Genomic DNA, 14,001 nt, shown 5'->3' with positions numbered 1-14,001 from the left:
ATTAATCTTATTGTGCTTAATGTATACAATCTTGGGGGAGGTTGTTGCTATTGTTATTTTGTGGTGGTAAGGATCAAACCCAAGGCCTCTCTACTACTGATCTACACCAACAGCTCTGTGCCCAATTTCAAAGTGGAACTTTATGATAGGTGCAAAAACCAAAACCGAAATCTAACACCACTCTAGTAGATAGAGTCCAGGCTGACCTGTAATTCCAGTCATCCATTGGTGGTCTTGGAACATACCTTCTACAGAGAAAGGAGGGACTTCTTGTCTTATTTAATGCTTTTTTTGTTTGTTTGTTTTTGTTTTAGTGGACAGGGTTTCTTTGTGTAGCCCTGAGTGTCCTGGAACTCGCTCTGTAAACCAGGATAGCCTTGAACTCAGAGATCCGTCTTCCTCTGCCTCCCAAGTGAAAGGATTAAAAGCATGTGCCACCACTGCCCAGCTTTTTAAAGCCAATGAAATTAGAAGCTATTATTAGCCTTATATTTCTGTGAGGGAACTAAGGCAATAATCTAGTATCTTGCCTAAGGTTAACATCATTAGTAGGGAACAGAGGCAAGATTCAAGCCAGTCCAACTCAGGAGTCTCTCTCTGCCCATACCATTCATCTAGCACGCACCCCACACCTCTAGCTCTTTACAGAGCAATCACGCAAACTGACACAGTCAAATAGCAAACGGATATATGGGTATACGGGTGAGTTTAGAGGGAGGAAAGGGAGAAATGATGCAATTTATTATAATCTCAAAACTAAAAGACATAATTTAAAAAAAAAGAAAAAGCAAACAGAGATTTCCTGTACTCACAACAGAAAGCCATACACAAAGGAGCTGCTAAGGTTGTGTGTGTGTGTGTGTGTGTGTGTGTGTGTGTGTGTGTGTGTGAGAGAGAGAGAGAGAGAGAGAGAGAGAGAGAGAGAGAACAATGGAAATAATACTGGGAGAAATTAGAAACTTAGATTATCTAACAGGATAGACATGATTTGAATTCTGTTATCAAATTACATAATTAATTACATGATTTTAATATACATGTACATGCCCTATCTACTTCTAATTATAACAGCATAGTCATGGTTTTCACAGTGACTACAAAACCTAGTGTGTCTTTCCTGGGCTCTCCATGATTAAGTGATGAAGGAAAGTGGTTTGAACTGCGTTAGGTGATGGAGGAAATCGTCACTCATCTACTGTCAGAGCGTTGAGAACCATCAGTATCAAGAGAGCTCTTTTCCTGAGAGGATCCATTTGACACATTTTCAAATAAATGATTCTCATTCTCAGATGAGAAGGGTTCCCATGAAACTGAACGATGTGATCTTCAACAGTGGCTTGCTCCCCCGCAATTCTGGTCTAATTGCTTACCTAGCAATGCAGCACCAAGATGGCCCCTTCCATCTCTGTACACAGCCCAGCTCTAATACAATGTCCAGCAGCTAGCTGATGTCTGTGCCTCCCTCCTCTCATGGAGTTGGAGAGCACAGAGAAGGGTTGTGCTGGGAGACACTTCCTGCAATACTACCGTTCACTCTTGCTCCTTCTGACTGACCGGAAGTTACCTCATCGTCCTCCCACCCACAAGGTCCAGCTGATGACTGTCAAACATCCCATATTGAACCCACTAATTCATACACCCAGCATCTGGTCCAGCCCAGGCCCAGAGCAGAAGCTCCACAAAACTCCCAGAAGTCAGGGTGGCTGGTGGCAGCTGGGGCAAAGGAACACATGACCAGACTTCTGTTGCCGGCAGGCTTCTCTCCTAAAGGAAGGCCGCTGCCCTCTCAGACAGAGGGAAAGGGAACACAAGGTACCAGGTCTACAAGCCCAGCCTTCCGGAGCCCAGCCTGCTGTCCCTTCTCAACAGACGCAGGATTTCTCTAGGTTACAGTCAGCAGGGCGACATCTAAGGGGCAACTATTCTTTCCCATTTCACAACAGGTGACGTTAACATGACTTTTTCCAGTGGGCAAGGGAAAGGCAAAGGAGATAAACGGGCTAAAGTTTCAATTGAAATGAAGATCAATAAAGTATCCTTTCTAGATGTGTACAACCCAAACCCATGTAAGAAGTAACCTGTGAGTCTCAGTGAGCCCAGGCTTGCCTAGATAGCCACAGAGCCTTTACGCAGCGTCGAACCCCTTCACGACACCACTGCTTGCTTCCCCCAAATGCTGAATCTAGATTCCCCAGAAAACCATCTTTATCCAAATTCCCCTAATGCACAGTGCAACAGTGGGTGCTTCAGTGGCCGCGTGTACATGATCATGCTCATCACATGCTCCCTTGGGCTGGTCAGTGGTTTGGTATAAAGCTACTCCATCCAGGCCCCAGGAGTAATGGGACGCAGTGCTCTTGATGGTGAGGGTTGTGGATACCAGTGTTCTGATGGTCTTGGCTGGGATGAAAAAGCAAGTGAGTCTTAGGTACCTCACGAGATGGGTAGTCTGATCAGGGTAGTCGGTGTGGGGTAGAGCAGATTCCAGCTCATGGTTTACCAAGCATGGGACCTTTGGGTGCTGTAGGGTCCTCCTGTGAGCCAGACTTTCTTAGAGCCTTGAAGGCCAGAGAACTCTCAGGGAATCATGGTTAAGAGGGAGACCACCTCCCTCACTGACACAGAATCCCCTCTTGTCTACTCCAGTCAGTGGCCTTTAACTTTCTGCTTAGTACTTTACATGGATGTAGCACAATGCCAGCCCCTTCCCTTTGGTCAACACCCACGCTCTCCCAATCATGCATGGTGCATGGAAGCTGGTCCTGAGAGTTCACACCATGATCTGAGAAGAACTGGGCTCAGAGGCCCCTTGATGGAATGAAAATGGAGAGAGGAGCATTCTCCTAATGAGAACAATGGCTCTAAGTGAAGGTCAACCATATCATTTCAGGGTCAAACTTGAGTTCTGCGGTTCTTCCTAGTCCCCTCACTTAAAGACAAGTAGTTTTTCATACTCCATGGGCAGAGTTTGGGACTCTGGGTCTAGTGAGAACCAGGCCCTGTTAGGGAAAGGGGAAAAAAAGGATCTGAGGGAAAAATGGCCTGGAAAAGAGGTTGAGAAATGATCCCTACCTGCCAATTAGAATGCTATTGGGAATGGGGAAAGATCCATGATGCACCAGAGAAAGTCAGTCACACTATGTGGCCTTGGAATGTCTTTTCAAAAATCCCTTTTCTATGAGACCTGATGTCCTCTGGCCTCCAAATGCACATGTGCGCACACACACACACACACACATACACACACACACATACACACATACACATACACACACACACACACACACACACACACACACACACACACACGCCTTTTCCTAGAAGAGCTTAGAGAAAGGAGTGTGGGCACATTCCAGGAGACCTCAGTGGACCTGGGTCAGAGAGACCAGAACCATCTATCCTATTTGGGGTCCACAAAAACTCCCAGCGCTGCTGGAAGGGCTGGTGGAAGAGAAAGCCTGTGGAAGTGTAGTGTGGAATTCCAACCCGCAGTCACAGTGGTATTCATGGGAATCACACTTCTTGAATACCCAGGTTTGTCCTCTTTATCCTGCTTTGGTCCTCACTTTGGTATTTAATCTAAAGGGAGCAGGGGTGTCGGTCTTCATTTTTTCCAGATTCGGAGCCAACTGCTCTCTCCCTGTCTCCTTCTCCCTCCCTCTTGATGGTTCATACAGGTGCACTGGGGCTGGCTCAGAACGTGAAGGTACCTGTCACCAAGCCCAGCCACCTGACTTCAATTCCCCCAGATCCACATGATGGAAAGAAAGAGGTGACTCCTGACAGTTGCCCTCTGTCCTCCACTTGTACACCATGGACTGCGCACGCGCGCCCCACCCCCAATACTCATCAACAGAAATCAATAACAAGGTAGATTAAAAATAATAAAAATTAAAATTAAAAATAAGGTAAAGGGGCCAGGTCTTGGTAATAAATTGTAGGAACCACTCAGGATAGAGGGGTGGCTTCTGGTCTCAGCGTTATGTGACAGAAAATTGTTACAGGAATTTTGTCACCGGTCTGCTAGCCAACTGAGAGAAACGGTTTTTTGGTCCAAGAGGCAGGGTAGCCTTTTTTGGGGGGGTTGGGGGGAGCAAGGAGCAAGCGGTGGCAGGTGTAAGCAGTGGCTTGCAACTCTGCAACTCTGTTCAGGTTCTCCATCTATTCTTTAACGTTTGTGCACGGATTTTACACTTCAATAAACGATAAAAGAATTCTTTAACAGAAAAATCATCTAGACTGGCTCTAGATTCAAATGTTATTAGAAAACAGATTCAAAGACTGGAAAAGGTCAACCATATCATTGCAGGGTCAAACTTGAGTTCTGTGGTTCTTCCTAGTCCCCTCACTTAAGGACAGGAAGCAAGTAGTTTTTCATACTCCATGGGGAGAGTTTGGAACTCTGGGGCTAGTGGGAACCAGTGGTGGAATTTTTCCATCACTTAACGTGACATATTCATTCAACCTTTCCTTGATTTTTTTTTGTCTTAGGACATGAACAACAATACCCACACAACACCTATATGTAGATTTTTCTTTTAGGGAAAACTGTAAATATTTTAATTACTATTCCAAGTAGGTTTACTTGCTAGTTCTAATGTTTTGCATCAAAAGTGGATACTACTCCAGTCTACTCCTGAACTCTGAAGGCTGGAACTGTGAAATGGCCATTGGGCAGCCTGAGGATGGGGGTGGGTCTGTGTTGGCTGTTAGACCCATGGCATCAGCAACACCTGGGAACTTAACGGAAATGCACATTTTCTGGGTTCACTCAGGATAAATTAAATCAAACCCTCTGGGAGGTAGGCTGGCCAACCATGTTTTACTGAGCCATCAGGAAATCCCGGGTAAAATTCCCTGTTTGAGCATCTCTGGCGAGAATGTGAGGCTTCTAGTTCTAGTTTAGGCAGATACTTTTCATCAGGGCTAAACCCTTCATTTTTCAGTCTGGTTTTCTGGGCTAATGAATCACAATCATCATCATCAACATCAACAACAATATCATCTCCATAAAGTAGTTTCACCAACTGAAACCTCCCAACAACAACAACAACATCTCCATTTCGTAAAGTAATTGCATCAACTGAAACCTTCTAGCAGAGAGCCTGATATGGATACCTCAGGAGTGCTATGTGATAAGTCATCTTACTCTCAATCCCCTTTCAAGTTCTGGGCCAATAGGTATCAGGCAGATGTAGACCAGAATGTTGGTTTATGGCTGATAAATCTTCTTTGAGGCATGTAACTCGCACCACCCACCAGTGGACTTCCTCCTTCAGCCTCCCACAAACTTTGGACAATGTCCCTGATGTATGTATGTTGGGGAGGGTGTTCCTGAAAAGGAGGCACTATTAAACCCCAGGAATGTGGACAAGGGGTATGCATCTACAGACTCTCACAAATGTAGTCCTCACCGCAAAGGGCAGGCCCTGTGGTTACAGGTATCCTAGGTAGACACCCAGCTGGGAGCCTGCAGATCCATGCAAAACCGGATCCACAAGCTTTCATGCACTCAACTGCTGCTCTTGATCTAGATAACCTTGTAGCTAATGACTTGGAGTCAGGAGAACCAGCGAAGGAAGTGAAAGAGCCTGGATGGCCCTTGTGATTCTTCACCTCACCACCCCCATGCTCCCATCCCTCTTTGAAAAGAATAAACATCATGTGTCCTCTATCATTTATAAAAACAGTGTTCCATACATGCAGTGGTCAGTACTGAGTTAGAAGGTATCACCAGAGTTTTCTGGAAAGGAAATACTGGCATGGAGTGTTTCTCAGCAGGTAGGAACAGTAGAACTTACAGAGAGCTGCAGAGGGGCCAGGCATGTAGGAATCCACGTACTATTCCATTTAATTCTCACAACACTAAGTTTAGTATTATTCAGTTCTACAGATGAGGACAATAAGACACAGACAGCAAGTAAGTGACCAACGGTGACAGAGCCACTGAAGAGGAAGATGTCATGTCTAGGTGGCCTGAGTATATGGTACATTACCTTAGTTACAGAAGTGCCAGCTCTATTACCTGGCTGTCCCAGGACTAGGAATTCTGAATCATCTTTAGGCTTTGCCTTTCAGAAAACTCGTTGAGAACCCACAAAACCCATGAAAGTTCTGCCTATGACAGTTGCTGAACTGGCATAATCTCCTCACACATAAATGCTTCAGCCTGCAATTCAGACTCACACAAAGAGAAAAACAATGAAAGAATCATAGAAAATGTTCACCATTCTAGAGACCATTGCAACAAAAACTTAGGTAAGAAGTAGTAACAAAAACTCAGTGGCACCAGAACTCTGAGCTATGAGTCAGAACAGAGCATGACAAAAATCCAGCATGCATCGTGCATGGAACTCACAAAAGAATGGCTGGGAATCACCACCAGCTCAAGTCCTGAGCAGAAAGACCTGTTATCACCATCTTGAGCATCCAAGAAGTACCCGATAAAGACAGATAGGCTGAGCTGCATAATCGCAGTCCCAAGAATCTGATCTTGAAGCCAAGTCTTTATTTCATGTTAGAACGCTAGGTTCTAAACTACTCTTGAGTAATGTCTCCTGCCAATCTGTCATTGGAGTTGCTTCGGAAACCTTTTCTAGGGAATTCCACACTGATAAGAAGTTCATTATTCTGTCATCCTATTTGTTAGCTAGTTGTGATATGTCAGAGGGACGTAAATAATCCCATTCAACTGGGGAAAAAAATGCTCTCTCGCAAGCACGCAGAGCTTTTCACATCTCAGCCTCCGTTGCATTTATCCAAATACTTAGCTGATTTTTTTTTTTAAATGACTGTATGATGAGAAAGACATGGGAAAAAAAATCTCAGATGACCCTTGAGGAGAAACCCATTCACATCCGGCTCTCCTCTGTCACTTGCTTTTTCAAACCTATGTCTCCTTTGCTTTATCCCCAGAAAATATAAGTCTCTCAAACTATCACCACATATTCGTCTCCAGACACCTTTCCCAACTAAACCACTTAAAACAGACTTTTCTTCTTGCTTGAAATGAAGAGATAAGTCTCCACCTTTCAAGTTCAGTCTCACCAATAAAAAGATTAGATAAAAAACACCACGTGACGGGTGACGGAGAGGTTCAGAAATCATCTGCTCTTGTCTGTTTTTCTGCTCCTTAAGTGTTTACGGAGGAGCGGTCCAACTTGTTCTCAGAGTGAGAATGGAAACTCAAAAATGGACTCAACACAGAGCCATTTCATGATCCTCTCAGCATCTCAGACAGGTCCGAGATAAACCTCATAAACTGTGAAAAATGGACAAGTCTTGGTTGTGATAAGCCATGCAGGGATGAGGACCAAGGAGCTAAAAATCTCTGGAATCTCGGAGTTTATCACACTTGTTTTTCGGTGATTAATCCCAAACGTATCGAATTTCATCAACAGTTTCAACAAGCCAAAAAGGAAGTTTTGGACGTCTGGCTGGAGATCCTCTCACGGCTTCGGCTTACTGGTGCCAAATGAGGTGCCGCCTCACCAAAAGTGCCCCTCCTCCCCTTTTTCCTGGCATGCAGAACTGCAAGGCAGCAATAGAGCAATACTCTGGAGGATGGGGACATGGGTGGGAACCGCCAACAGCAGAGCTGCAGCCTGTGGGGACGGTACTGGTCCTGAGGAGGACCAGGAAGCCAGGGGTCCAGAGGTTAGGCCACGGAAAAGGAATGAGGCTGAGCTGAACGGGGACCCCGAGGAGTCACAGAGAATGCTGGAAAGAAGGGCCTGGCGGGGGAAGAGTTTTAGAATTAGGAAATGGTGGCGATGACATCAGGTGGAAGGCGGCCTGAAAACCAGCTGTGAGGAGTGTGGACAGGGTATGGTGGCCACAGGGAACCACTGCGTGTGCGAGGGTAGCAGAGTCAAATGCTCTGAGCCTGGGGAGTGTACAATAGACAGCTAGGAGAAGGCATGAGAAAGAACCAAGGGTCCAGTTTAGAAATACTAGCTGGGCAAAAGATGATGAGGTCTAGACCCTTCGTGGTTTTCTTCCTTGGTTCATGCATTTCCCTAGCTGTAGTCATTTTTTTTTTTTTTTAATCATCCCTGGACGCTGTCATCCAGACATAGAACCTGGAGTACCACCCACCTAAGGCATCCTACCTATGAAAAACCTGACTTGTGTTTTCTTAGAGGCTTTGGTGAATCTCCCCCTGAATACCTGTGAAAAACCCAAAGGCTACTCACATGCAGGCCTGAACCACATCCAAACCAGCCCATGGCTAGAAAACGAGACACCAGTCTGAACCTCACTTAAATTGCCTCAGACCTCCAAGGACAGGTGGACATTTGGGAAATCTGCCTTTGTTCATTCATTCTTAAGCTCACTGAGGGTCAAAGAACCACTGGTTCACCTTCTAAGATCCTGTTCCGGGTAACCACGTGTGTCTGCATACCTTTTCACATCATTCCAAGTTGACAAACCTTTCATTAAAACCCTTTCAGCCTATCTGAAGCACACAGGATATGAACTTCGGATTCTAGGCAGACCAGGTTACCGGGTGAAAGTCTGCAAATCTCCGTGGCCTTATGAAGGTCCTATTAGGAGTCTTCAGTGCCCTCTGGGGGAGGGAGACTCACTCAGTTTCTAGAAAGTTCTACAGGGAAACCAACCCTCTTGTTTCTGCAGCCACCCTCACTCTTTTTGGAGGTTCTCACTCAGCACTGGCCTTCAGGGAACTCTACGGGGCTACTAAGCATGGTCTCGTGTCTGTAAAACGGCTAAGCCAGCGCGTGCGCACTCAGGGCAGAACTGGGAGAAGTCAGCTGTGTGTCCGTCCTTCCCAGCCTGCTGCTGCTGCTGGGGGAAGAGTTGGACTCACTCGTGCCCGTGATTGCTCTGTCAAATCAATTCAAGACACCATAAAGATATAAGCACTGAACAGCACCATCACGGGACTCTTTTATTTTTTCCAAGGCTCCCTGCCAGATATAACAAGAATAAATATGAAATGGCTTCATATTCCAAGCATGAACTAATGTTAGAGTTGGGGCTGATAAGTAAGAAACAGCTAAACAGGCTTTGACACGGTGACTCTGGAGAGCGCACTGTTCTCACTGGAAGTGGGGGTGTAGGGATTTGCAGGGGCTGTTGAGGACAGCGCTGTCTGGAAGAGGTTCCTCCCTCATAAAAAAAACCCAGGCCCCTGCTGACTGATTCTCACGTTAGGAAAACACTGGGAAGTCATCAGCACAATCCAAGAACGATTCCCCACGCGCCTGCTGAGCACCTCCTTCCTTATCTGCTTCTAATTTTCTTCATGGGTGCTGTTCCCAGTCCATTAATTGAAAGGATTTTTGGCTAGAAGCCCATGACCCACCTGGAAAAAAAACCAAAACCCCAAAGGCTCATATTCTTGTGTCTCAGAGAAGTAAAGGGAACAGGGACCGCCCCTTCCTGCATCTCTGCTGGCTAAGGATTGGGGGGGCCTAGGACACAGGTGGGGAGGACTGGCTGGCTGGACATCTCTCCGTGCAGGGAGCCACGGTAAATCACTGGCTTTCAAAGTCTGGGAGAAAATAAGGCCATTATGAGGCTTTTAAGATCAACCATAATAGACTCCCTATAATTTGGTTCTCTTTGGCTGCTTTTATGGACCCCCTGGGCCTCCCTCAGTGCTTGGTCTGATACTCCCCAGCATGGTAAGGAGGGGCATGGGGGAAGTTAAATAGATCTGAGTCAAACAGTACCCCGATGCCAGGCTCACTAGGCAGTCTTGGTCATATGGGTTCACGCCTCAGCTAGGGACTGAATGTTTGTGTTTCCAACAGAAATCAGACAGCGGCAACACAGATGTCCCATAGGACGGAATTTAGGGGTGAGAGCTCTGGTCATTAGATGAAGTCAGGAGACTAGATCACTCACGATGTCCTCAGGACCTCCTAAGGCGGGCCCTGAGAACTTAAGGAGACAGTGGGACAACAGGCTGGTATATAGGCCAGGAGGAGACCTACACCAGGCCCGACTATGCTGGCGCCCCCCATCTTACCCCAGCCTCCAGAAGGGTGGGAAGTAAATACTTGTGTCTGATACATAGTCTAGAGCCTGAAGAGCTGACTCAGTAAGCATATAAGCATGAGAACCTGAGTTCGGATAGCCAGTACCCATATCAAAATCCAGGCACAGTAGTGTGTGCCTCGAGTACTGAGAAAATAGACGGAGGGGGATGCCCATGGCTTGGTGGTCAGGTGGTCTTGCTGAATCCTAAAGACACCCAGTGCCAGCCACGGGCCTCCATATGCATAGTATGTGTGTACACATGCATAACCCCACCCCACAATGGCTCCATCGCCTCTTTCCCATGACCTCAGCCACAATGGAATGCGAACAGAGACACTCCATGCAGCCCAGCTCAGTGCCATTTCCAGTGGACAGGCAGGTGTCACTCACAGGATAACTCCTGCCTCTGTTCTTGAACTTGATAATTAGGATGAAAGAAAAGATAAACTGAAACATTCATCCAGTCACCCAACAAATACCGACTGTATTCTGATGCTCCCAGGACTCTTCTAGAATCACGGATGAACCATACGCAAAGCAGACACTGTTCTAATTCCTCAGGAGAGCGGCGCCACTAGGACACCAAAGGCAGGGATGGACAGCTTCGGAGGGCACAGTGCCAAGGGCACGGTGTAGCCCAATTCACTGCTCAAGTTCAGCTCACAGATGCATCAGGTCTGTGGGAACTTAGGAGCTATAGCTTTTCTGAAAATGCTTGTGGAAAATTTGACCAGTATTTACTAAGTTCCATTCAATATTAGGCACTGTGCTGAATCTAGGAGAGCCACGGGGGCCACGGAAGGACCAGTGTCAGCCTCATCTAGGCCTGTCACATATGTGTAAAGGACAGACTGACAACCCACCTTTCCTTCCAAGTGATGGCTGAGCCTCAGGGCATCTCCATGTTGCTGTCTTCCTGGTACTTACAGCAGCCCCCTCAACAGCCATGTTTTGAAGCTGAGCAACTGTAAACTCTCAACCCAGCCATTCTCTTCTCTAACCATCTATTTCGTTTATAGGATTATCTTTACAATAAGGAGGGCAAAGGTTAACCTCCCCACTGAAAGGATGGGACAGCTAAAGAGTTGGACCTGAATCCTGTTTGAGTATCCCACAGGCTGGTTCCCAAGGACACAAGTCCTCATGGGATCCATTCGGAAGCTGCTTCTCTCCACTTCTTTCTTCACTACGCCCCAGCATCCCACATCAGCACATGAGCTGTGGTCTGGGACTGAGAGCGGTGCGTTTTTTAAACAGTTCAATCTTTCATTGCAGACCAATTAAAATTTAAAGCCAGCATTTCTCCCTCCCCCTCCCCTCTCTCTCTTACACACACACACACACACACACACACACACACACACACACACACACACACACACTTATTCCTACATCTCTGAGCACAGAGAACTGGTAACCATCTGTTGGTTCCTATTAGAAACAAGATTTCAAAAATCTGACAAGAGAACACCTTGTCACTTCCATTTGGTTCCTCCCTTCTAAAATCCCCTAAGAGAGAACTTGTTGGGTAGGATCTGAGTGTCTCTTACCCGAGAACTCCAGTTCCTGGACACTATGCCTGGACCCTCAGCCTCCTCAGTCAGAGACCACATGTATGCGCTATGGCACGCTGTTCATGTCATATAGCTATGCCCTCACTACCCCCAACAGCCGCCTGTGCACTCTCCAGACCTCAGAATTCTGGGGCATTCTCTTATTTCGTCATCAAGACTCACCGTCAGTTTCCAGGAACTATCAGACTGCTCCTTCATCCCAGCCTTATTCTACACAGTTGTTGAGCCCCAAGTAATAGACTCTAATGTAGCACTAGTTAGTGCTGGTACACGTGTCTCTGGATAGGTGAGAATGTAAATGTGTTTGCACGGCACCCGTGCATGTGTGTGTACCTCAAGGTGCAAGATTTGGAGTGCATATCGGAACCTATTTGCTTCACTGGTGGTTCCCAACCAGCTCTGTTAAAGTTGTAACAACCTTGACTTTCTCAGAGCAGAAACGCTTCGTCGGTAGCCTCTCTCCCTCGACTCTGTCAGAGCAGAAGATGGCCTTTTGCACTGTGCTTATTCTGTACATGCACAAGCATGTGGGTGTGTGCACACACAAACACACCATTACCCTCCTTGCCTTTGAAAATCCTGCCACAAGGGGGAGTGTATGAAGCATGGGGCACGATTGCATTGGCTATGCAAGGAAGCTCTGAGCCTTGGTGCAGAGGCTGTGACCACAGCAGAAGCTAGCACATGGCACAAGCTAGAGAAATACAGTGTCGTCAGTCAGGTGGGTCAGGGACTGGAACTGAGGTCCTGGCTGGATTTCTTTATTAGAAGATGGATTGTGACTTTCTAATTAGAATGGACAAGCATGGGGACTCTTTGCCTGTCTTCTTTCTCAACTGGGACAGATTTCTGCCTTTCCATGGCCTCACAGTCATTGTATTCCAGAAACAGCATCAGCAACTTGTTTACCGAGCCCGTATGTGCCACGTGCTGCAGAAACACTTGGGCGTATTTCTCACCCGACCCTCCCAGTCGGGTATTTATGTGCTGTGATGATCTGCACTGAACTGATGAGGAAACTGGAGTTCAGAGATTAAGTAACTGGTGGAAGGTCACACAGCTGGTAAGTGGCTGAGCTGGGATTTGCACAAAGGCAGTTTGACCTTTCTACACTCAAGGCAAGATGTCAGTGTGAGCAAAAATGACCGCCTTTTAAAGAAAAAGCAGAAAGGTTAATTAGGAGAGAGAGAGATCACACACAGCAAGTGTGAAAGGTCCTGGAAAGGTGAGAGAGGAGGCAGCCCTCCCTTCTCTGTGAACATCACACCCACCCTGCACCTTCGGGGAGCAGCAACCTGCTAATTCACTTTCCAGATCCCATGAAGCTGGGTCTCTGGGTGATCATAACTTGGGAGAGTCAGCAGACAAGCTCTGCAGGGTTCTTGCAAAGATGTCATTAGTTGGAAATGACGCCAAATGTCACCATGGGGAGTCCGGTTACAAGCACTTCCCTGTTTGCCTAAGAACAAGCATTGTGTGCAGCCGCCAGCTCCTTCCCAGGTGCACTTTTGGGGGCCAGCTCCTTAGTTCCACCTAGACATCTATTCCAGTGAAGTGTAAGCCACAGCAAAGCAGGAGGACCACAGTAATGCAGGGAGGAAGCATTTGATCAGCTTCGATTATTGACAGGAGCTCCTCTCTTGCAAAGGCGGCTGACTGATGCAGAATCCTAAAATTCTATTGAGTGGCTCCAGGCCACCAAAACTACCTTTAAAAAGAAGCAAGACAAAAAAACCAAACAACAACAAAACCAAAAAGCCAATGCATTAATCGAGCACTTACTTTTCAGTAAAATAAGTATATCTTTCTCAAATGAGACAGATTTCTGCCTTTCCTTGGCATCATAGTCATTTTATAAGTATGTCTTACTGAAAAATAAGATAAAATATAGTCTTATTTCATGTCTTCAGTATGCCCATCCCCAAGTTACAGATGTAGAATAAAGCCTGGGAGGAGATACCACTACGTCTGATATAGTTAAGTGTATGGTAAATAGAAAACATTTTAATTATGGCTGGAACACATTTGGAACTATTAATTTGAGTTTGTTTTCCATCTATTTTTGATGGCTGATTTAACACTGCTGAAGTCCCTAGAACTGTGTCCTAGAAGGAGGGTCATTCTTTCCAGAGATTCCTAGTGGCCTAGATGGAGGAGGTAAAGTTGTCAAATACAATACAGGATGCTCTGCACTAAGTGTCTGGTATTTTTATTTGCTAAACCCAGCAACCCTAGAGAGCGCTTGAAATAGAAAGTCAGTTGATGATACAGTGTGGACAGAAATTCATCCCTGAGTCCGTAAAACTGAATTTGTGAACTGAGATTCATCTTCATTAGAGAATAATGCCTTTTATTTTTAGAGCACCTTGGAGTGTAGGAAGTGCCTGCACACAGTCTGTGTCATTTGATTCTCCCAGGA

At 46.3% G+C, this 14,001-nt stretch overlaps 1 protein-coding gene across 1 annotated transcript in view; it reads right to left on the bottom strand.

Annotated features, from left to right (window-relative positions):
* The window catches only part of LOC131916537 (slit homolog 3 protein-like), a 562,664-nt gene that overhangs the window by 272,812 nt on the left and 275,851 nt on the right, over positions 1–14,001 (bottom strand). The window lies entirely within an intron of this gene.

This window comes from Peromyscus eremicus, chromosome 8a (assembly GCF_949786415.1).
Source record: "Peromyscus eremicus chromosome 8a, PerEre_H2_v1, whole genome shotgun sequence".
Lineage (NCBI taxonomy): Eukaryota > Metazoa > Chordata > Mammalia > Rodentia > Cricetidae > Peromyscus > Peromyscus eremicus.
Note: the sequence above shows the minus strand (reverse complement) of the source record. Positions and strands in the feature narration are given on the sequence as shown.